Below are 21,793 nucleotides of genomic sequence, written 5' to 3'. Positions count from 1 at the left end.
AAAAGGAAAAAACAAAACACATTGAAGGTTACTAGAATTCCAGAGGCAAAAGCAAGGCTTTACTTTGTATGCTCAGTCCCAGGGTGCTCCTAGCCAGTTGGTGTGCCAGCACCAGCCCCTCCGGCAGCAGCCACCTTTCACTCCTCCTCTGAGCCCCCTTAAAGCTTAATGAAAGCTCATCACCGCTCTCTCACACGCTGCCCCTGTAGCCATATCAGCCGAACACAGTCCCTCTCTGCTGCATCCCGCTCAGCCCTGCCGGGAGCAAGCCAAATCCTCACAGGCCTGTTTGAGATGATCCCAGAGCTCATCATCTCCCTGCAGACACCCTGTCCTATCATTTGTGGGATCACACTCCAAACTGGATCAGGGAGTCTGTGCACAATCCCTTTTTTCTAGCTGGGTAAGTTTTCTGATCTGCTTCATGCCTGGCATCACCAAAAGCCGTGCCAGTGACATCACAAGTTGCAGAACTGAACTATGGCCTCAGATGACTTTCAGTTTAGTGAATCTTTTACAGAAGAGCAGAAGAAACTCTTTAAAATTGAACAACAAGAAAAAATGCTGGCTGGGGCAAAGTCACTTTAATTCATTTTTGACACCTGGTGTCAAGCCAAAGCTCACCAGAAACAGTCTTGCTTCTTTGAAGCAGAGCAGCATGCTAATTTGTGCTGGCAGCCCGCTACAATTTTTTGAACTTCAGAAGTGAAGGCAAATGTTTAGAAGCACAATTTTGAAAATCACAGAATCAAAGAGATCACAAGAAGTGCATTCAGGACAGCATTTAATCCTAGGCACTATCCAAACCTTTTTTTTTTTTTTTACTATCAACACACTGCAGCGTATTCTAGTATTAAATGGGATTGCAGAACAGGCTTTGCCATGAAATCAGAGATGTGGGGAGAGTGCCCTGAAGGTTCTTCATTAGCATTATCTCTATGTGTAGCTCGCTGGGGAAAGAATAAAGACGACTCCTCTCTGGCATTCTATTCAAATGTATGAGCCATATTTAAATGGGTAAGGGAGATATTTTTTGATGCAGACTTCACAGCAGGTCCAAGTCAGCATCCGTTTCGTTAACGCTCAGAACGCCCAAGGTAAAGAGCCCTTTTGCCGTACAAAACTGAAAAAGCCGTGCACCTTGCATCTCCCGGATTACACGAAGGACCCGAGCCAAGGCTCCGAGGGCTCTCGAGTTAATATCGCACTTTCCATACGGAGGCAAAAAGTCCTGAGCGGTACCTAGTAAAAACAGAGCTTGCCCTAAATTCTACGCGAACGGGGAGAGGAAGACACTGGCAGGTTAATTACAACCTCCGGTCACATCTCCATCTCAGAACTAGTCCCCAGAACTCCCGCCCGCACCCGGCCCGTTCCAGGGGCAGGAACAATGAAGGCAGAGGAGCGGAGGGGCCGGGGTGGGCAGAACGCCGCCGCGAGGACTGCGAGCCAGGGCCAGGGGAGCTGAGGACCCGCTCTGGGAGCGGCGCAGAGCCCGCCCGCTGCCCCCGGGACCCCCGCCCGGAGACACCCCGGGCGCTCGCCCACCGCCCCCGAGCCACCCCCGCACCCCCCGAGCCACGGCACTGGGCTGCACGGAGGGGCCCCTTTTCCTCCCCGCAAAACCGCCGCAAAACCGCGTCTCCCCCCACGGCCACACACCTTGCACAGAGCTGTGCGTCCGTCCTCCAGCGCAACCGGGACACCCCAGTGTCCCCCCGCAGGCAGGGAGCCCCGCGCCCCGCTCCTTCCCCCCCCCTCAGGGTAACCCCCGGCTGAAGGGAGCCGCCCCCCGCCGGCCCGGCCCCGGCCCCGCTCCCCCCGGCCGCATAGGCCCCGCAAGACACAGGGTCCCCGGCCCCTCCGGGACCCCGGGCGAGCCAGAACCCGACAGCGATCTCCCCCCTGCTCACCTGCGGGCGGCGGCCGCCCGCCCCGCTCCGCAGCGTTCCCGAACTGCCGAGCGCGGCCCCGCTCCCCGCGCCCGCCCGCCGCCGCCTGGCCCCGCCCCCCGGCAACGGCGCATTACCGCCCGCGCCAACATGGCGCCCCGCACGGCCCCTGCGCATGCGCATCGGGGCCGCGGCGGAGGCGGGGGGCAGAGGGCGGTGGGAGGGGCGTGCCCGGGGGCGGGGCGGTGGCGGGAGGGGGCGGGGCAGGGGAAAGGGGCGGGGTCTCTGCGCCGGCGGGGCGGGAGGGGGAGACGGGGGGAGGGAGGGAGAGGGGGATGGGTGGATGGACGGACGGAGAGATGGACAGATGGATGGGTGGATGGATAGAATCATAGAATCACAGAATGTGTTGGGTTGGAAGGGACCTCTAAAGGCCATCTAGTCCAACCCCCCTGCAGGGAGCAGGGACATCTTCAACTAGATCAGGTTGCTCAGAGCCTCATCCAGCCTGGCCTTGAATGTCTCCAGGGATGGGGCCTCCACCACCTCTCTGGGCAACCTGGGCCAGTGTCTCACCACCCTCACTGTAAAGAACTTCTTCCTAATGTCTCATCTCAACCCACCCTGCTCTAGTTTAAAACCATTGCCCCTCGTCCTATCGCTACATGCCCTTGCCAACAGCCCCTCCCCATCCTTCCTGTAGGCCCCCTTCAGGGACTGGAAGGGGCTGGAAGGTCTCCCTGGAGCCTTCTCTTCTCCAGGCTGAACCCCCACAACTCTCTCAGCCTGTCCTCACAGCAGAGGGGCTCCAGCCCTCGGATCATCTTCATGGCCTCCTCTGGCCCCGCTCCAACAGGTCCATGTCCTTCCTGTGGTGAGGGCTCCAGAGCTGGACACAGTACTCCAGGTGGGGTCTCACCAGAGCGGAGTAGAGGGGCAGAATCCCCTCTCTGGATCTGCTGGCCACGCTTCTTTTGATGCAGCCCAGGATGCGATTGGCCTTCTGGGCTGCGAGTGCACATTGTTGGCTCATGTCCAGCTTTTCATCCACCAGCGCCCCCAAGTCCTTTTCCGCAGGGCTGCTCTCTATCACATCATCCCCCAGCCTGTATTGATAACGAGGATTGTCCCGACCCAAGTGCAGGACCTTGCACTTGGCCTTGTTGAACTTCATAAGGTTTGCTCTGGCCCACCTCTCTAGCTCGTCCAGGTCCCTCTGGATGACATCCCATCCCTCTGGCCTGTCAACCACACCACTCAGCTTGGTGTCATCGACAAAGTTGCTGAGGGTGCACTTGATCGCACTGTCTAAATCATTGATGAAGATGTTGAACAGCACTGGTCCCGTACGGATCCCTGAGCGACACCACTTGTCACCCCTTTCCATCTGGACATCGAGCCGTTGACCACCACCCTCTGGATGCGACCATCCAACCAGTTCCTTATCCACTGAACAGCCCACCCATCAAATCCATATCTCTCCAACTTAGAGAGAAGGATGTTGTGGGAAACTGTGTCAAAGGCCTTGCAGAAGTCCAGGTAGACAATATCTGTAGCTCTCCCCTTGTCCACTGATGCAGTCACTCCATTGTAGAAAGCCACCAGGTTGGTCAGACAGGACTTGCCCCTGGTGAAGCCCTGCTGGCTGTCTTGAATCACCTCCCTGTCCTCCGTGTGCCTTAGCATAGCTTCTAGGAGGATCTGTTCCATGATCTTCCCAGGCACGGAGGTGAGGCTGCCAGGGCGGTAGTTCCCAGAGTCCTCCTTTCTACCTTTTTTAAAAATGGGTGTAATGTTTCCCTTTTTCCAGTCACTGGGGACTTCGCCTGACTGCCACGACTATTCAGATATCATGAAGAGTGGCTTGGCAACTACATCAGCCAATTCCCTCAGGACTCTGGGACGCAGGGACTCTGGGATGAACAGCTGGACGGATGGACGGACGGATGGATGGACGGACAGATGGACGGAGGGGCTGGGGCACACAGTGGCAGGAGCTCTGCTAACGGGGGCTCTCTCCAGGAGCACAGTGCCTCAGGAGAGCTGCTGGAAGAGACAGGAGGACAGCAAGAAGCAGCAATAGACTTAACTGTAGATATACAAAAACATCTCCTTGGGTTCTCCAAGGGATTAATTTGGGACCAGCGTTATTAGCAAGTGAAAGGCCAACCCCAAGTTGCTCTCCTGACCATAGTGATTGCTACTGGAAAGCTCAGAATTGCTTCACCTGCTCCCGTAACCCTGCAGCATGGGAACCCTGAAGTTTCTTCACAGTCATCTTCTCGCTTTCATGTGGCTGCAGCTCTGATTTGGGAACTGTTGCTCCTCTGCCGTTCTGCCTGTATTGTTTCCTGTAAACACACCTTTAATTACTGAACCCCCATCATTCAGCAAATTTTTGACTGTAGGTAATTTTAGGGCAAATAATGCCTTAGCTAAACCCAGTCAACCCTAATGAAGTTGTAGGAATTTCAGCAATGCAATTCAGGGCAGCACTTGGTGCAAAACTAATTATGAAACCATAGGTAGCCTTCCAGCCACGGCTGCCGGCATCTCCTCACAGCAGCTCGGTAACTTCGGCTTGGTAAATGTCCTTGGCTTGAAAGATGCCACCTTTAACCCTAAAGAAAAGGTTAAGCGACCCTTGAGACCATGTTAAACAACCTTTGAGACCGTACCACACCATCCGAGAGTTGCACATCTCCAACACTTCTTGCTTCTAAAGCTGTTCCTTACCTGGAAATTTTTGAAATTGGCGTATCAGAGCCAGTGCAGCATCTATCTCAGAGGGAGAGAGATTCTGGTTTAGTAACTCTCTAACAGATTTTGCTGTGGGCAGTTTCAGGTTCACTTCTGCTCTCTTCATACCAGCAACAGCAACGGAAGCACATTCAGGCACAGAGAACCAACCCATCGCTACACCCAAGCTGACAAGAAATTCAGCATCTCATTTGCATTAGAAAGCATTTTTTGTGTACATTTTTCTTACTTCTGTCCTTGAAAATGACCTCTCACATGAGCCAGCACCAATCTCCACTTATCTTTTCAAAACTGTGGGAGGAAAGCCTCTCTGCTGAGAAGAGACACGGACGTAGCGACACGCTGGATATTTCATAACTGTTCCCAAACAGAATAACTCGAGTCTTTGGATGTGCTCACCCACAGTGTTTTACAAAAAGCAGGTTGTAATAGTGAGTTCTTCGCCTTTTTACTTGCTTATTTCCATTAGAAATAAAGCGAAATTTGCCATTTGAATAGACCGTAGCTATAAAACACATAGAATCATAGAATCACAGAATGGTTTGGGTGGAAGATCATCTTAAAGATCATCTAGTTCCAACCCCCTGCCATGGGCAGGGACACCTCCCACTAGATCAGGTTGCTCAGAGCCCCGTCCAGCCTGGCCTTAAAAACTTTCAGGGATGGGGCTTCCACCACTTCTCTGGGCAACCTGTTCCAGTGTCTCACCACCTTCATGGGGAAGAATTTCTTCCTAACGTCCAGTCTGAATTGACCCATCTCTAGTTTTAATCCATTCCCTCTAGTCCTACCATTGCCCAACATCCTAAAAAGTCCCTCCCCAGCTTTCTTGTAGGCCCCCTTAAGACGCTGGGGGGCCACTATAAGGTCTCCTCGGAGCCTTCTTGTCTCTAGACTGAACAACCCCAACTCCCTCAGTCTGTCCTCATAGGAGAGGTGCTCCAGCCCTCTGATCATCCCCGTGGCCCTTCTCTGGACACGTAAGATGTCCCTCTAGATGTAATGTTCTTGCAACTCTCTTTACTTCCAAGGCAGATAATGTTTCTAATGCACAACTAACTGGGCTCTTGTCCAAGTTTCAAGCCCATCCCACACTTCTAACAACACAGAACGTTTCTGACCCTCTTTGCTTGCTTACATGACAGCAGGTGGGTTTTTTACAGCCCAGGTTCCGCCTCGACTCACAGCTGAATATACCCACGTTTTTGCTAAGGACTTGGCAAACACTTCAAGTGCTCCGGTGTTCTTCTAACGGTTTCACCCTGAACACCAGGCAAGTTTTCCCAGGCTCTCCCTGGGGCTCCCAGCGCCAAGCCCACACTGTGTCCCTTGCAGCCCCAGGAGATGCCAGCCAAGCAGGGCAGGGGCTGGAAACCCCACCCAGCAGACCCACGCTTTGTCACCAGGGATTTCTTATTGAAAATACCTGTACAAGGGTTGCTCAAATGTTATTTTATCGGTAATAAACTGGTTCTAAGCATACTTTCCCACAAGGCTTTGATGCCTCTGTTATGTATTTCTCTGCAAGAAATCCATCTTAAATTTGCTGTAGCCTCTCTGACAGGCATCTCACAGTACAAACACGACATCAGACAAATATACAAAATTACTAATATAAAGCAATTTACAAGGTAAGTTCTTTATACATAACTACCACAAGACTGTAATCACAAGCATTTCTGATTAAATATCAACTTATAGCATAGTTCCTTTCAAAACATCATTCTAAGCATTTATGCCTGCAAATCTGATATTTGATAACTATATTACTACACAATTCGCTGTGGCAATGTATGTTCTCAGCATCTAATAGCAGTATAAAGAATGAAAAAATTACCAGTTCTTACCAGTTCAGACAGAGCATGTTTATGTTAACCTCGCAATCATTTTGTACTGGTATTACAGATTAGAGCAGAGAACAATATCTGTGGAGCAACGGGTTTTCCTGTGCAGAAATTTTACGGCTTGGTTTTATCTAAAAAGGAAAGATGATGCGTACCCTTGGCCGCCTGAGCTAGAAACAACTCGCTCTGAACGTTTGCCATATATTACAGCAGAAGCTGTTAGGGCGCCGAACGCAGAATGTGGGTAGAAGAGGAACTAAGCTCTGTTAAGCTTCAATTGCTTGTGACGGGGTAGATTCACTATTTGCCGCTCTGCAGACAGTCGCTGGGGAGCGTAACGCGAGCGGGTGAGGAGGCGCAGGGGGGTGCCCACACACATGGGTGGATGGCAGCGTTTCTCCAGCCGATCCGACTCGCGTCACCTGCCCAAGGGACCTGGTCCATCCATGACCCCTCCTCCAGGCCCCATGCTGGAGACGGAGAAGCGTCTGCCTGCTTCCAGCTCCTGAAGCGAGCTCATGCGCTATGTGAAAACTTTCTATTTCCACTTAGCATTTGCACGCTGCAGTTTAGAAAACGGTTACTTTCAGGATTTATACTTTATAGTGAAAATGGTCTGCATCCGATAGAGACGCATATTCATGCCACGATAACAGCCTCACAAAATTACAATCATTCTAAAACTGAAGGTGAGGTGCATATTTGTCAAGCAGTAAACACTGAAAATATTTTGTGATAAAAAAATCATTCATTTTCACACACAGAACATACAGACTGGCAAGGGTTGGAAGGGACCTCTGGAGATGATCCGGTCCAACCCCCTGCCAGAGCAGGGTCACCCACAGCAGGTGGCACAGGAACGCCTCCAGGCGGGTTTGGAATGTCTCCAGAGACAGAGACTCCACCACCTCTCTGGGCAGCCTGTGCCAGGGCTCTGCCACCCTCACAGGAAAGAAGTTCCTCTTCATCTTGAGGTGGAACTTCCTATAATCAAGTTTGTGCCCGTTATCTCTTGTCCTGTCACTGGGAACCACTGAGAAGAGCCTGGCCCCATCCTCCTGACACCCACCCTGTAGATATTGCTGAGCATTGGTGACATCCCCTCTCAGCCTCCTCTTCTCCAGCTGAACAGCCCAAGGGCCCTCAGCCTTTCCTCGTGATAGAGATGCTCCAGTCCCTTGATCATCTTTGTAGCCTCCCCTGAACTCTCTCCAGCAGTTCCCTGTCCTTCTGGAACCAGGGAGCCCAGCACTGGACACAGCACTCCAGATGTGGCCTCCCCAGGGCAGAGCAGAGGGGGAGGATGACCTCCCTCCACCTGCGGCCACACTCTTCTTGATGCACCCCAGGATGCCATTGGCCTTCTTGGCCACAAGGGCCCATTTTAAGTATTTTAAAAGCCCTTGACTTTCCCCCTCACCCCCAGCTATAGACAGCCTGATTCCAGCCACACACAGTACGTTCCCAAAGTTCCCTGACTCCTCTGGTCCCCGCTAACACACAACAAATCCTGTGGAGCTGGTTCTTCCAAGTTATTTTATTAACCTGGAGTAAAAAGTAACATCTGCTGAGTGCAGGCAGCCAGTTCACGGCTGTTCCTGGAGGCAGCCGTCCCATCCCAAGGCAGATGGAAGCTGCTGGGCATCCGACCATCTGGAGCAGCTCTCCAGTCTCTGAGAGGGAGAAAGGGATTTGAGCAGCAATAAATCATGTTTGCTGAGGCTGGTGAAGCCTCATAAAAAATCTTTTCAGAGCGGAGAGTGCCTACGTTCTATTCTTGTTGTTTTCCCATGGTGTGAACTGGAAATTTCCCCAAGGAGGTTATCAAAATAAAAATCCCTGCAGGGAGGTTCACTGTCCCAGCAGTGCTCTGCTGCGTTGTCCTACTCCATCTCCGCTTCCAGCTGCACGCAGGAGGCACCAGGCACCTTCCAGGAACACCAGCAAGGAAAACCTCTCCCATTTCCCAGATATTTCCTGCAAGGAAGGACGGCCTCGCAGCCCCTCTCCCTGCCCGGAGCTGCAAGAACCAGACCCTCTCGGAGCCCACATCAGAAAATGGAAATGCCAGCTTCTGGCCTCATGCTTTAGGGCAGAGAAATGTGTATTATTTTCTTCACCCCCCCCCCCAGCGCTGGTAGGATAAGGGCCAGCTGAAGCCAACCGAGGGCTGGCTGTGCCCGCCCAGGCAGCAGCAGGCAGCCCTCAAAAGAAAATGGCACTAAAAGTATATTAAAGCTTGGTGAAACAGGTATTTGAAATGCCTCTCCTTGTCAGTGCTTTTACACTACAACCCCACCAGACACCGGAGTTCTGGCCTGTGCTTGGAAGGGGAAATAAGTGCCTGGAGTGTGCTGGCACACATTAGCGTTTTAAATTACAATTATAATACAGATAGACCCTGCATGTGCAAGCCTCGATTTTCAAGCTTTTGTCACCATTCACAGTCACTTCTGCAAATGTAAAAATGAGGGTAAATCAGCAACCTAACGAATAATTTTTGTTGACACCCCTTTCAGTGTCTCGTCTCTCTTTGCCCTCTGTACAGTCTCCCACCATGGAAATGATAATTACCGGGGCAGCAGAGAATCACAGCCTGTTCTGACAGCCTGCCCTTCTCTTCCAGGCAAAACCGCAGCAGAACGGGGAAGAAATCAGCGTAAACATCACTGCTCTTCTCAGAGAAACATTTCCAATGTAAATGGAGCATCTCACTGGAGAGACTCAGTCAAAATATTAAAATATGTAGGAAGGGGGAATTATTTTGGCCACTGAGCATCAAAATTCATCATGCATGGGGCGGGGGGGGGAAGCAGAAAATGTTCAGGGTACAATTGATCCAAACCTTAGGAGTTCAGGAAGATACAGGAAATGTGAAAGGAGTGGAAGGAAAGATGGGGAAATCAGAGAAGACTACCGCAGGGAGTACAGCCCGTAACTAACATTCAGGTAAAAAGGAGGCCATCCAGTGCCAGTGGAGGTTTAAGTGCCTCAGGAATTTGGAGTGATTGCAAAATTTAACATAGCAGCTCCAAAGACAGTATTTAACCTAAATATGCCGCTTTACATCCTTACGTTGTCCAGCGCTATAATAGCCTCTATAGTTTGAGAACATGAAAGACTAAGATAAAAGTAACACTGAAATTTTAGTCCTATTTTTCCCTTTCAAACATGATAAGATTGCTGGTCGAGTTACTCTTTTAAAGAAATAGCAGATCTTACCTGCTGTTTCGTGCCGGCCCCGTACGACTGGGTGAAGGGAGGATCAGCCAGCCCATGGCTCCCCTTTGTGTGTCCACCAGAACTTACGCCCTGGGCAATGGGGTCCATTGCCCAGGGCGTAAGTTCTGGTGGACACACAAAACATGTTACTCACCTTGTCTTGAGAATTCTTGTACGATTGCAACATTTCATAGAACCATAGAATCACAGGATGTGTTGGGTTGGAAGGGACCTCTAAAGGCCATCTAGTCCAACCCCCCTGCAGGGAGCAGGGACATCTTCAACTAGATCAGGTTGCTCAGAGCCTCATCCAGCCTGGCCTTGAATGTCTCCAGGGATGGGGCCTCCACCACCTCTCTGGGCAACCTCTTCCAGTGTCTCACCACCCTCACTGTAAAGAACTTCTTCCTAATGTCTCATCTAAACCCGCCCTGCTCTAGTTTAAAACCATTGCCCCTCGTCCTATCGCTACATGCCCTTGCCAACAGCCCCTCCCCATCCTTCCTGTAGGCCCCCTTCAGGGACTGGAAGGGGCTGGAAGGTCTCCCCGGAGCCTTCTCTTCTCCAGGCTGAACCCCCACAACTCTCTCAGCCTGTCCTCACAGCAGAGGGGCTCCAGCCCTCGGATCATCTTTGTGGCCTCCTCTGGCCCCGCTCCAACAGGTCCATGTCCTTCTTGTGCAAATTTACATTTGTAACAAGGACCTCTTCATCTTCAGTTGGCTAAATCATTTTGGAAGCCTTCCTTGGGCACATAAGCACTGACAAATAATGACCTTCACCGACTGCAGTCTGCCAGTCCCAACCTTACGTCGAAGGATTACGAAGCCCTTACGTAAGGGCTGCCTTACGACAGCCCTTACGTCGAAGGATTTCAGTCAAAGAAAATAAACAGCAGCGCAACTTGTCATTTCCTCAGAAGTTATTTTGTAGTTTATCGTGGTTTTCCTCCAGCCAACCTCAATGAAGCAGAATTTTAGATTTGGAGGAATAGCTATTTTTAAAACTGATTTCTTTATGCTATAAAATATTATAATGAAATATCAAACAACCAGTGAGTTCTTTTCCTTAGTGGCAGTGGAGAGCCATTTGGGGAGCTGGGGAAGGCTGCAGGTTGCGCCCGAGAACTCGGTGCAGGACTCCGTCAAACTGTTTCTTTGGTAACTCAGGAGTTCTTCCCCAACAGCCTTCATTTGTAAGTTATACAGGAATTTTCTTGTAAAGTCTTTCCTTGCTTGCTCTCCTTGACATATGTATTTATAACTTAATTTTTGAGTTGTACTCTTTCCCAGCATTGCTTTTTTCTTAATTTCTTATACACGTTTTGAGACAGTCTGGAGAGGGACGAGAATCTGCAGTTTGAGTCATAGGTTTTCAGAAAGTCCAAATCTCAGTTATCTGATTTTTCTAAGCCATCTTTGTATATTTACCCTCACTTTTCCAAGGTTTGTCTTCTTTTCCTAGCTTTTACAATCTTAGAAAAAAATAGCCAAACGTAATTCTTTTTCACTGTTAGGCAGTAAGTGAAGTAGTGCAAATAAGGAAATGCTTCCAACAAATGTCAGAGGAAAAAAAACAAAAATACATCACTCGGCTTCAAATCTACACATTGCCAAAATGCACTACAGTAGGGCTCTTAATGTCATTCCCATCAGTCTCTTTTTTTTTTTTGAAATGTCTATACAGCAGAATGTACCAGCATTGAGCTTTGGGGATGCTTTACGATGCAGGAAATAATTACATTCTTATTTACATATACAAGTTCCAACAGCCAAGAGAAACGCTGGGTTAATCAATGTCTTCTGCACGTCCTCGCTGTTCTTCTAGTTTGGGCAATAAACCGCAACAGCACTTTTTGCACGGGATTACCAGTCACGGCAGATAACAACTTCCACCTCTGCAGATGGTGCACCCTCCAGGCTAAACACTTCATCATTGTACACTTACACGCTTTTGCTCCTCGCTCTCCAATGGCACTGACTCCTCTTGTATGACCGCAGGTCAGCTTTCAGAACACGAGAGGATTTAAAAAAAAAAATTAATTAAAAAATACTTTTTCTCTCAAACTTCAGTAACGTTGCCTTCCTTTTGACTCCTAAAACTGGTGATACAGGTCTTTCTTATCACAAAGAGGAAACGGGAAGCTCCTTGCCTTGCCAGGAATGCAGTGGGATAAAAAAAATTGCTTTCATCTTCCTTCCCATTCCCTCAGGTGGGGATGGACATGGAACGCGTGCTGGCAGAGGAAACTGCTCCAGCCGGAACCGTTCAACTGGGACGCAGGACATGGGGCCTGGGCCAGGTGGAGGGCTGACAGGTGTAATTCCCCCTGGAGCAACAGGGAGAGGATGGCTTTGGATAAGGCGATAGAGCCGGGCAGCACCGCACCGCACTGCTCCGTTGCTCAAGGCACACGGCATAACCTGTACGCTAGCTTGGCACCTGGGAGTGTTTTTCCATGTAGAATAAAGCAATGCAGCTTCGATTCCTTATAATTTCCACTAAGGATAGAAAATTTGGAAGTCTAACAACCTCTCTATGCCTTAATAAATTATCATTTATCACTACGATATCAAAACAAGGTACAAACTTCTGTCATATATTATTTTTACTATCATGAGAGAAGTATTAAAAGCCAGATTTTGCTTGCCTTTAACAAATGCTTATGCTGATCTCTGGAGCAGTGGCTCATGTGAAAGTCCTAAGATCTGGCCGAAGCTGGTTGCAACACATCCCGGATGTGTCCCGGCAGGAGAGCTGCCTCTTACCTCCCTGAACATCAAAAAAGCAGCGCACCAACTCTGTGCTCTGGTTCTCCAGAAATTAAGCTGCTAAGTGGGCTTTCATAGAATCATAGAATCAATCATAGAATCATAGGGTTGGCACGGACCTCTGGAGACCATCCAGTCCAACCCCCTGCCAGAGCAGGGTCACCCACAGCAGGTGGCACAGGAACACCTCCAGGCGGGTTTGGAATGTCTCCAGAGATGGAGACTCCACCACCCCTCTGGGCAGCCTGTGCCAGGGCTCTGCCACCCTCACAGGAAAGAAGTTCCTCCTCATCTTGAGGTGGAACTTCCCATGGTTAAGTTTGTGCCCGTTACCTCTTGTCCTGTCCCTGGGCACCACTGAGAAGAGCCTGGCCCCATCCTCCTGACACCCACCCTTTCAGTATTTATAAGCGTTGATGAGATCCCCCCTCAGTCGTCTTTTTTCCAGACTGAAGAGACCCAAATCCCTCAGCCTTTCTGAGCAATCCATCATTCTTATAGACAAGTAATCCCTCTTTACGTTCGCTCCCGATGAAAGGTCACAATGAATGTAAAATAAATTATTGATCGCTGTCAGGAAACACATTAACAAATCTATCTCCAAGCAAGATCAGCTCAATGGTTCCAAGTGGAGCAAATTTAGTAACTGTTGGTGATGTGGAAATACTCCATCCATCATCTGGGCTCAGTCGGTAGCAGAGCAGCTTGGTACCCCCTGAGCTCCTCCTACCCTTGCTCCGGGAAACGGCGCGGGGCCATCCAGCGGACATGGCCAACAGCAGTGCTTCAAACAGAACCTTCAAGCTGCCACAGGATAAAATGTAGTGCCTCATCACAGTCTTCCCAAAAGCAATGGAGCACACCTTAAGCTCACCCGCTCTCCTGCCCGGAGGCAGAGCGAGGCACATCTGCTCAGGCTGAGCTGCACTGCAGGAGCAGTGGGGAAGGGCTTATTTGCTAAGTTATTTCTTCAGAGACAAACAAATCGTCATGAAATGTGCTTGCACCACAGCAGCGCGCACGCGGGATCAGCGGGGCCTAATGAAACCAGCCGTCTCTGTGCAGGGTGTTTCACTGCAGAAGCTGTACAGATATAAATCCCCGGGTCTGAGTTGTGACTACACTAACTGTCCATGCTCTCATCTTCCTCTCCAGCAAAAGGGTATTGGCTGGGGGGGGAACAAAGCTGCCTTTCGGTCCAGCACTTGAACAACAGGGGAACATTTCAGCCACTTGCTTGTCGAATTGATAAGACCGAGATTTTTAAGACCAGGGAGGACAGAGCCTGCCCCCACCCCCCCCCCCGCCCCCCGCTGAGCCTGAGTAAATGGCACAAGGAAGGTAAAATTCACAAACAAAAATACAACACAACACACATCAGAAGAGAAACAACCTAAGCTCCTTGCAAGGTTCACAGCCCAGCTCCCGAGAAGATCCATCGCTGTGCGAGGGCTGCCAGGGGATGCCTCTTCTGACCATAGACATTTACTCTCTTTATGATCCTTCTAACTTGGGCTTCATTTAGTGAGGCACATTTGGCCATAAACAACAGCCATCAGACCCTAGTCCATGGTTTCACTAGTCCTAGTCCATCTCCCACACAGCGTATTGCCATGTGCCAGCTCTGTGTCCATCGACAGGTCATCCCAAATTTCGTGTATGAGAGAAGGGGCATGGCAAAGAGGGTCAATGCCGGTAGAAATCTTGACCGCCACCAGCCCTCCTCCCTGTGCCCCAGTGCCTGTAAAACCCTGCTTGTTTTGTTGCCAGGGGGGAGGGAAATATTAGTTTAATTTTAAAATTTGATTCTCTGCGCTTTGGCAGGAGTTCTCATCAGGGTGCGATCCTCCCTTCAACGAGACAAAACTAATTAGCATAAAGTGGGGGTTGTAAATTACAGGTCACCAGTATTGGCAGAGGAATTATAGGTGCTTGGCAACATGATAAATACTGGAGGTGAACCCAGCCAATTGCTTCCAAAACTCCTTATTTACTGCTGGCCACAGCTGCAGGGCTGCGATGGCTCCTGAATAATGGGACGGGCCTCACACAGAACGTCTGTCCATAGGGCACAGAGGCAAACCCGTACGCAAAACAGTGAAATGCAGCATCAAAAGTAAAATAAATGTTTGGGATATCTGGGTCAGTGATACTGCTCTTCATTAAGTTCGACACATCACAGAAAATAATTTCCATTAAACTGTACATCAAGCATTTTCAAATTCCTTGAAAGGCTCCCGGACACAGCTGCCTGCTGACAAGAGCAGCTAGTGCTCCTCCTTGGGCCATCAGAACTAGAGGCATGGCAGCGAGCCCTCATTGTCTTCTCTCCAGTGTTTTGTTGTCTGGGCTCCGTGACAATTTTGGGGGATTTTAGAAGGCAGATGCTCTTTTTTCTTTCAGACATCCTGGATGTCTGTTGTCTGGCAATCCCTCCAGTGCCAGGGAGGGATGCTTGGGAAGCTCTAATCCAGGTGGTCAGGCAGAGGTGGGAAAAGAAAAATATTTCTACATTTCCCTTCAGGAACAGAGGTTGCAACGTGCCCAGCCCATGGGCTGTGCCTCACAGGCAGCCCTGTCGAGTCCGTGCCTAAGGGTGCGGCTGATGGTCCCCTGCCATTTCAGGATCCCTTGATGCCACGGGTGCCTTCCCGAGGCTGCCACCCACCCCGTCGTGCCTGGGGTATTGTACCACACCCATTTAACACCAAACCTCTGCCTCCCCTCCCCCCGGCACACTTGCCGCTCTCCTGTGGAGGGCATCTTGCAGTTCACAGAACCACAGGACGGCAGGGGTTGGCAGGGACTTCTGGAGACCATCTGGTCCAACCCCCTGCCAGAGCAGGGTCACCCACAGCAGGTGGCACAGGAACGTGTCCAGGTGGGTTTGGAATGTCTCCAGAGATGGAGACTCCACCACCTCTCTGGGCAGCCTGTGCCAGGGCTCTGCCACCCTCACAGGAAAGAAGTTCCTCCTCATCTTGAGGTGGAACTTCCTATAATCAAGTTTGTGCCCGTTATCTCTTGTCCTGTCACTGGGAACCACTGAGAAGAGCCTGGCCCCATCCTCCTGACACCCACCCTGTAGATATTGCTGAGCATTGGTGACATCCCCTCTCAGCCTCCTCTTCTCCAGCTGAACAGCCCAAGGGCCCTCAGCCTTTCCTCATGACAGAGATGCTCCAGTCCCTTGATCATCTTTGTAGCCTCCCCTGAACTCTCTCCAGCAGTTCCCTGTCCTTCTGGAACCAGGGAGCCCAGCACTGGACACAGCACTCCAGATGTGGCCTCCCCAGGGCAGAGCAGAGGGGGAGGATGACCTCCCTCCACCTGCTGGCCATGCTCTTCTTGATGCCCCCCAGGATGCCATTGGCCTTCTTGGCCACAAGGGCACATTGCTGGCCCATGGTCATCCCGTTGTCCCCCAGGACTCCCAGGTCTCTTTCAGATGAGCTGCTCTCCAGCAGGTCACCCCCAACCTGTCCTGGTGCAGGGGGTTATTCCTCCCCAGGGGCAGGACCCTGCACTTGCCCTTGTTGAACTGCACGAGGCTCCTCTCCGCCCAGCTCTCCAGCCTGTCCAGGTCCCTTTCCACGCAGCACCCTGAGCACACCAGCCGCAATCCACTTTCCTGGCAGGGGCAGATGTGCACAACCCGGCCCCGCTGAGCGCCCATGCCAGCCTGCTGGGATGCTCAGAGCCTGCAGGGCTGCTTGACAATGTTGATGACTTTTATTCCTTTTTTTATTCAGGGAGGAATTCAGAGCATCTTTTAAAAATATTTTTGATATCCACTTTGTATTTTTTATATCCAACTCCATTTCCTGGCCAGCCCGTGCATCCCGGTGGGCTGATGTGCCTCCTCTGTGACTCCTCCCGGCAGAGAGTCAGTTTATTCAAAAATGAAATGAGGAGTTTCATTAAATGGGAAAAATCATGTCCATCCGCAGGGCTGCTCTGTCTCCAGGCGTTACTGCTCAGCTGCTTTTCAGTCTCCTCACGTGAACCGTTTGTATGCAGTGTCCCAGAGGCACTCTGGTCCCTCAAGGGCCTTTCAGGAGAAAAAAAGACATTGAGGTACTTCCAGTGATTTTTCTTTTCCATCAACAGACTGAGCATTAAAAACGCACGTTTCTGACAGCAGTAAGTTTTGCTGGTCCCGCCACATTATTAGCAAGGAAGCCCGAAAAAAGAAATTACTGCTCCTGCCTTACTGCCTCCTCCCTAGGTGCCCGTGGTGCTGCTGATGCTCAGAGCTGCCAGGCGGGTGTCCCGGATGCCGCCTGCTTTTTCTTATGCTGCATCTCAGGGGCAGTGAGAAATCGCACTTTAATACAGTGAATTTTAATTGAATTGTAGCCCGCAGCTAAGTGAAAAGACATTAAAATCAAACTTCAGTGTTTCACTGTATAGCTGGTGTTCCACCATACCTCTGAAATAATTGATCATATCTCTCTCTATATATATATATATATTTTGTCTCTTTCTTCACCCACGGCTCTGCGAGCCCCTGCCAGCAGCCTGCTCCCACTTCCCGGGCAGGTGACAGAGACGCGGACCGTGTCCCAGTGACACCCGCTCAAACCATTGTCTGATGCTGGCAGCGCTGGACCGCACGTACTTTCCGTGTAAGCTCTATTTTAATGAGGACTGCTGGAAGAACAAGGTTTTACAGATAACCCCTGAGGATGAAGAGGGGCTGTGACAGCATAACCCGAATCTAAAAGAAAGATGCCTCTCTGAGGGGGTTGTCTTGATGAACAGCAGCCTCTGGGTGGGAGATTTTAGGCACTTCAGCTCACTGCTTTTGTTTCAGAAGAGAAGGGCCAAAAACGTGTCTGGTTTTTTCTAGCTAAAGCAGCCTGAGAAATCACCTCTCCCCCGTCACTTCCCAGCTAAAAGCCTCTACCGGCGTGGAGCCCCGGCTCAGCCAAAGCGGGAAAGGACTCGGCATTGCTCAGGGGAAGGGTCTGGCCGGCAAGACAGGACGTGTACCATCCGTCCCGTGGTGAAATGTTGGCAGAGAAGCTTTTTTGAGGAGCCACAGCCCCCCCTGCTCCCTTCTCGGAGCCACGGGTGGGAGGCAGCCCCCGGCTGGCAGCTCCCCGGCAGCTGGGGAGCGCGGGCCACAGGCGGGCGCACGGACACACCATGCCATGAGAGCTCCTATGGAAACCACACACAAAAAATAAATTCTATATATTGCTCAAAAGCACAATAAATAAACAGCGCAGGCCACTTAAAAAACGTATGAGTCACTGTGCACTTTGTAGCTCCCCAAATCAATCGGTCTTTGAATATGATTCATTGGCAGCTGCAAATTTATCTGATTTTAACGTATGTTGGCCCACTTAATTCATCCCGCCTGGGTTTTGCTGCCTGACTCTATCCTGGTGCTGCGAAATGCAAAGCAGGCGTCAGAAACTCAAAAGTATTAGATACTCCCACCCCCGTGCCTGGTGGTTTCGGGCACGGAGCACCCCAGAGATGAGCAGCCAGTGCCCGGAGCATCCCTGACAGCTCCTGGATGCAAGAGGTGCCGGCGGTGGTGACCACGGTGGGCAGCGGAGGCTCTGGCCCCTTCTGAGCAGCAATTTAATGCAGCATCTGCACCTGCTCTGCCTCTTTTCCAGGCGTGATTCAGTTCTCACCATGAGTGCTATCCTTCTCAGTGACTCTCCGTCTGGCACAAACATGGAAAACCTGCAGAGGAGGGTTGTAAAAGTTGCTGTTTTAGCTGGAACTCAACAAAAGAATCAGAAAAACCACAATCAGAAACACGGAGCAGCTACAAATGAACAGACGCACCCTTGCAGGAGCGGAGATCCAATAAATGTTTGAATATACCGTCCTCCAAAATCAAAACGCTAAAAATAGCCTCTGGCTTTTGTTTTTCAACAGGAGAGTATGCTGTTGCCGGAAGAGATTTCTGAAGGATCCGAGAGGAGAGGTTACCATCGCGCTTCCCGGCTGATGCGAACCTGCTGCTCTCCGGGGCAAGAGGAGTTGCCTGGGGTCTGTGGAAGCCCCCGCGCCCCGTCCCTCCCTGCTCCGAAGCCCATGCAGCCCAGCCGCTTCCCGGGGCAGGCGAGGAGGAGGAGGAGGAGGAGGAAGGGCTCTGGCAGCTCTGCTCACCGCAGAGGCAGCGCCTGGAAGGAACCGTCACATTTTCCCTATGGAAAAGGTTCAGGATTTTTTCTCGAAGCCTTGAAACCACTTGCAGAGCAGGAACGTCCCCCTCCAGCCAGCCCTTCTTCGCGTTATTTGCCCACATGAAATGGCGCACGCGGGTGCAACATCCCGATGCATCCCGGGCAGCATCCTGCCGCAGCTCCACAGGGAATGACATTTGGATTTTTTCCCCTTTTAACCCCAAGGCACTTTCCCCGCTTGCATTTGAAGACGTTGGCTGCTATTTCAGACCTGCAGCGTGGGTTGTATGTGCAAAACTGTGTTGGTTTTGCCAGCTCTATCAATGTCACAAAGGAAACTGTGTCTTCATGAAACTTGTCCCACTTCCATTCTCAAACCACTGCAGCTCCAAGAGTAACGCCGCTAAGCATTTTCTAGCCGTTTTTTCTGGTTTTCCTGGTTTGGGGGCAGGGGGGAGGGTCTTGCTTTAAAGAAAGTCATAACAGTACAAGAAGCAACTTTGCATTAATGGGAAAGACTTCCTTAGTACGTCTCGCCTGACTGTTGGAAGAGGAACCGTTTTCCCAGATTAGCTCCAGGGATCGCATCCAGCAACCTCCACAAAGACATTTCATAATTCATTTTGTCTATTTTATGAGTCATTTAACGTTCATGGAAGAGATGAACAAACAAGGGTCCACACACCAATTCCTTGAAACACCCGTGATGTAGGTTATAGATATTATTTGTGTGAAAGGAAAAAATAATACTCCTAAGAAAGGGAAGGCCAGCGAGGAGCCTGGCACCATGGCAGTGCCAGCTCGCGGCTGGCTCCTCTCCTGGAGGCGGTGAGGAGGAATTTAAGCCCTTCTGGGTCCCAGGGCAAAGCATATCCAAGGTCCGGGTGGGAACACCATGAAGGGGAAGCGGGGGCAGGCAGGAAAGCTCCAGCTCGCCCCCGGGAGCCCTGAGATAAAACAGGCAGAATTTTACAAATCCTTAATGATGGTGGAGCAGCGTTTAACTGCAGCAATTAATACGGAGCCTAACAAATGCACAAAGCGAAAGCACAAAGGTACTGTAGGGCAAGCTGGGGCATTTGTGGGGTCCCAGCGCCTGCCCCAGTGGGTGACAAGTGACACTCCGGGCTCCCCCTGCCCACAGGAGCCATGTCAGACCCTGGGGGACCCCAGGAGACTGAGCTGTGCTGTCCTGGGGACACGTGCCACTGTACCGCACGTTGCCTTTGGCCCTTGTGAACATTTGCAAGCCACAGGGCAAACAACCAAGACTAAACTTTGGCCAAGAAAAGCATCCCCCCAAAAGAGGTGTCACTACCGGCACGTGAGTGCTGGAGAACTTCAAAAAGCTGCTCTCTGCAGTACCGTATCTTACTGGAAAGATTGTAAAGTAAGAAATGAAAAGAGAACGGGTATTTTGATAGGGGAGAAAAGACAGCTGGCTGGGGAAAGGAAATCTTTGGGAAGAGATACACAAAACGCAGCCGGCAGAGGTCAACTGCTGCCCTGTGACAGCTTCTGGAGGCCGTGGAGCAATGGGATCTACAGCAAAAAGCACTGAAGGTCAGAAAAGAGATGCTGAAAAGCTGGGCAAGGAAGCACGTGGAGAGAAAAGGCAGATTGATACGCACGCAGAGGAGATGCCCAATGCAGCGCAGCCCCCGCTGCCTCTACCAGAGAGCTCCTTCACGGCGGATGTGGGTCTGAATAAAGGTGAGCAGAGGTGGATTCCACTGAGTTCTGGCTACCTGCCGCTGCTGGCTAGTCACCCAGAAACTTCACAGACTACACGGAGGCCTCCACCAGGCATCACTCTTACTGCTGCTATTTCTGTGGTAGCCTTGACCTGTAAAAGGACACTTAAAATTGTTTCTACAAAAGCTTTTTGCCTTCTGTTCCTTAGTTTCTGGTTTTGGGGCAATGCTCTCAAATAGAATTCCTTGCTTTTTTAAAAAAGAATATGGAGATAAAGGGTACAGTCCAACAAATGGGACAGATGTGGCCAGCAGGAGCAGGGAGAGGGCCATAGGGGGTGGACACAGGCAGAAACACGGGTGCAGTGTGCCAGCCTCGAACTCCAGCTCTGAAAGGTGCCTTGGCCTCACTGAAATGAGCCGCCCCGCTCAGGCACGGCTATAGGCCCACGGCTCCCCCGTCCAGCCATCCAGCAGTGCCGAGCTGCATCCATGCCATTTTTTTGCATCGATTTGAAGTGCTTCACGTGACTCCCACATCCTCAGAACTGCGCAAAGCATCTGCCCCGCTTTGCGGAGGACGGGCCATGGCTGGGGCTGGGCTCCGCCGGCTCCGGGCATCTGCCGGGGGCTCCGCAGGAAGCAGTGGTCCCTTGTCGCCTGCCCGTCAGCCTTGGACTGAGATTCGTGTGAACACACACATTGTGTTTACAAGCATGAATGACTCTCATCAGTTTTGCTTATTATTTCAAGGGTTTTGGGCTTGCTTAATGCTCCATTATTATTGTCTCTGCTGTAGAAGAGACAAAGCTATCCCTCTGTTCTCTGTCACAGCTATTTATATCTTGTAATAACGTTTCTCAGGATACAGGGAAAGGTATGAAACCAATAGTGCAAAATGAGGACAAAGACACAATCTCCAGGGCCTTTCTGCTCAGAAGCTGTCACTAACGTTACCACCTTGCTTTTGTTTTCTCTGCTGGATTGCTCCCCTGCAGTCCCTCAGGCAGATGCTCTTTAATTCTGTTTATTTAAGCTTAATTCAAAGCAAAAGGAGCCCGTGTCTTTGGGGAGATCTGTCCCACATTCCGCACTGGACACACTGACACCTCCAAGAGGCCAGCGACAATAAACCCTCTAAAAGCCTCTAAATGCCGGGAAAATGAGTGGTAGCGGTTGGCAGCGCGGCCAGGTAAGAGCCCAGCCCTGCCTTCGGTGGCGTGTGCTCTGGGTTGGGCACGTCCCAGCTCCTGCTCCAGCCAGAGCCACTGGCCAGGGAGAGATTCCCCAGGGAGCGATGGGAGAAAAGAGCCGTGGAAATCCAGCCTCATATGAGCACTTGGCAGGTCCTTATTGTGCCTTTTTAAATGCTTCCTCTCACTTTAAAAATCACAGCTTGTCTTTTCAGGAGTTGGTTGAGATACTACTTTGCTGTCCCTGGGATCTTTTTCCCTTAAT

General features: G+C 50.9%; 1 protein-coding gene across 13 annotated transcripts in view; it reads right to left on the bottom strand.

Annotated features, from left to right (window-relative positions):
• KLHL13 (kelch like family member 13) overlaps window positions 1-2,001 on the bottom strand; it is an 86,573-nt gene extending 84,572 nt beyond the window's left edge. For 6 of the 13 annotated variants that reach the window (XM_054213936.1, XM_054213940.1, XM_054213942.1 and 3 more), the window contains exons 1-2: window positions 1,914-1,998; window positions 1,141-1,242 (exon numbers count right to left, since the gene is read on the bottom strand). The gene's annotated coding sequence lies outside the window, so the exon portion shown is untranslated. Of the gene's footprint in view, window positions 1-1,140; window positions 1,243-1,913 lie in introns of all 13 variants that reach the window. The other 7 variants (XM_054213937.1, XM_054213941.1, XM_054213952.1 and 4 more) reach the window with 5 other exon arrangements.
• Window positions 2,002-21,793: the final 19,792 nt, after the last annotated feature.

Source organism: Rissa tridactyla, chromosome 9, assembly GCF_028500815.1.
Source record: "Rissa tridactyla isolate bRisTri1 chromosome 9, bRisTri1.patW.cur.20221130, whole genome shotgun sequence".
In the NCBI taxonomy this organism is placed as follows: domain Eukaryota; kingdom Metazoa; phylum Chordata; class Aves; order Charadriiformes; family Laridae; genus Rissa; species Rissa tridactyla.
Note: the sequence above shows the minus strand (reverse complement) of the source record. Positions and strands in the feature narration are given on the sequence as shown.